Source organism: Lissotriton helveticus, chromosome 12, assembly GCF_964261635.1.
Source record: "Lissotriton helveticus chromosome 12, aLisHel1.1, whole genome shotgun sequence".
In the NCBI taxonomy this organism is placed as follows: domain Eukaryota; kingdom Metazoa; phylum Chordata; class Amphibia; order Caudata; family Salamandridae; genus Lissotriton; species Lissotriton helveticus.
In genome coordinates, this window is record NC_136073.1 from 348,733,059 (window position 1) to 348,736,182 (window position 3,124).

The following is a 3,124-nucleotide window of genomic DNA, read 5'->3' on the forward strand; positions in this document are numbered from 1 at the left end:
AAAGTACTGGCGCACAAGATTAAGTGGTTGAGCCAAAAACATCCCGCTGCACACAGTGAGGCTGCAATTCACCATGGAGCCTGTTGTGATGTCCCAGACAATTTCAACACGTGGAATCCACAATGTGTCAGGGGCAAGGTTGACACACATTGATGCCTTCACCAGAGTCAATACTCCACAACAGATGACTGTCAAGAAGGGTGACTGTCCTGTCATGGGAGTGGTACAACATGTAATTTGATTCATGGTGACTATACATGTATGGATGGTTCTTCCTCGGAAGCTTGTTTCCGGTCCAGGGAAGGCATGGCTTGGCAGTTCGGGCTGGACTGTTCCCATGAGGCACAGGGTCAGAATGATTTGCATATAGCCATGTCTGAACTGGGGTGGCAGAGTGGGCTAAAGAACGGTGATGGGTCAAACCCAGATCTTTTGACTGGGTGTGAGTGTTTGATTGGTTTAGATGCTCCGTCCATCACCACCCCCTTTTGTACCGCTTTTGGCCGCCATAAGTGTGGCAGGGTATGCTCAGACGTGAGTCCCTTGCTCACTTTGCCACTGGATTCAAGCAAGCCGGGCTGAAAACCGGTCCTCTGAAGCTTGTTTCCGGTCCAGGGAAGGCATGGCGGGCAGGTCAGGGCTGGACTGTTCCCATGAGGTACAGGGTCAGAATGATTTGCATATAGCCATGTCTGAACTGGGGTGGCAGAGTGGGCTAAAGAACGGTGATGGGTCAAACCCAGATCTTTTGACTGGGTGTGAGTGTTTGATTGGTTCAGATGCTCCGTCCATCACCACCCCCTTTTGTACCGCTTTTGGCCGCCATAAGAGTGGCAGGGTATGCTCAGACGTGAGTCCCTTGCTCACTTTGCCACTGGATTCAAGCAAGCCGGGCTGAAGACGGCTGTAATGCCAGAAACTGGTCCTCGGAAGCTTGTTTCCGATCCAGGGAAGGCATGGCTTGGCAGTTCGGGCTGGACTGTTCCCATGAGGCACAGGGTCAGACTGATTTGCATATAGCCATGTCTGAACTGGGGTGGCAGAGTGGGCTAAAGAACGGTGATGGGTCAAACCCAGATCTTTTGACTGGGTGTGAGTGTTTGATTGGTTCAGATGCTCCGTCCATCACCACCCCCTTTTGTACCGCTTTTGGCCGCCATAAGTGTGGCAGGGTATGCTCAGACGTGAGTTCCTTGCTCAGTTTGCCACGGAATTCTAGCAAGCCAGGCTGAAGACGGCTGTAATGCCAGAATCCGGTCCTCTGAAGCTTGTTTCCGGTCCAGAGAAGGCATGGCTTGGCAGTTCGGGCTGGACTGTTCCCATGAGGCACAGGGTCAGACTGATTTGCATATAGCCATGTCTGAACTGGGGTGGCAGAGTGGGCTAAAGAACGGTGATGGGTCAAACCCAGATCTTTTGACTGGGTGTGAGTGATTGATTGGTTCAGATGCTCCGTCCATCACCACCTCCTTTTGTACTGGTTCTTCAACATGCACAAAAACACTTCCGACACATTCCCAAACCATACCAACCCAAAAAAGCCTGTTTTAATGTCCGTGCATGGAACGCTGATTCGCCCCACGTTGGAATCATCATGAAGAATAGCAGGAGGACTGAGATGACACAAACAGACAACAGGCACAGCAACCTGGGAATGACAGACACACAAGGGCTCACTGTTACAAATGTTTGCTAAAGACATGGACCGGTACAAAACACAAACAATGTAGTACACATGTAAAATTAAAGCTAAGTCATTGGGCATTTCAGTGTGGCATGACATCAGCACTTGCGTGACACATCAGAACGCACATCAAAGTGACTTTGCATACAGTCAGCTGGACACACACATTGCAACACATGCCACTCAATGCTACAAGCTTGCAAACTCATTCGCAGTGACTCAAAATTATGAGAAGAAGTTGCGTATGAGCTAACTCCGGATATCCTCCTCCTCCTCCTCATCACTCGCATCGTGACCAAGCCCTTGATCCTCAACGGGTGGATGTTCCTGCTCCTCAGGATCCAGGATGAGTGGCACTGCCTTCTCAACTGCCATGTTGTGCAACTTGCAGCACACGATGAAGATATTACAGACCTTGGCCGGGGCATATGGGAGGGATTCGCCAGTCTTATCGAGACACCGGAATTGGCTGTTGAGGAGGCCAAAAGTCTGCTTTATCACTCGCCTAGTCTGCCCGTGGGCATTATTGTACCGCTGATCTGCAGCTGTTCTTGGGTTCCGGAGAGGTGTCATCAGCCACGGCATGTTGGGATATCCCGAGTCACCTGCAAATATACATCATGTAAATAAGTGGTTCATGAGATGCAGGTAGAGCAAAAGATACTGAAACACACAGGACACACAGAGTACACCCACCAACAAGACATGCCCGATGGTTGTGCAGCTGCAGCATCAATCTTGGCACCCTGCTACGCCTCATGATGAATGCATCATGGCACGATCCTGGAAAACGTGCACAAACATGGGAAATCATCATGTTAGCAAGACACACCACCAGGGCATTTACAGAGTGATAATGTTTCCTGTTGCGGAAAGCATGTTCCTGAGCTTGTGGTGGCACCAAAGCCACATGTGTCCCATCAATGGACCCAATTATATGTGGCATCCCACCCAGGGCATAGAATTCACCCTTGACATCTCTAAACTCTTCAGGAGTAGGACATTTGATGAATTCATCAATATGCTCCAACATGGCTGCTAACACATCACGCAAGACACGGCTGAACATTGTTTGGGACATTCCACCTACATCAGCTATGGTTAATTGGAACGTACCTGTTGCAAAAAAATGGAGGGCTGCCATCACCTTCAGCTTGGGTGTCAGCGCAGTAGGATACCTGTGTTGCGGTAGGAAATGTGGTGCCAGCTTGTTCGTCAAGTCCTGAATCAATGCTTGAGTGAATCTGTAACGCCGGATGCAGTGACGTTCCCTCATGGTAGCCAAGTCTGGAAATGGCCTTGGTAGAGGCGGTGCCCTGCAGGACATATTTGGGAAGAATGGAGAATAACCGTCAAACAAAATCAATGGCAAGGTACATATCACATGCAAAACTGCTACTAGACATCATGTTACTATGGAGTCTGGCATGTGCAATGCAT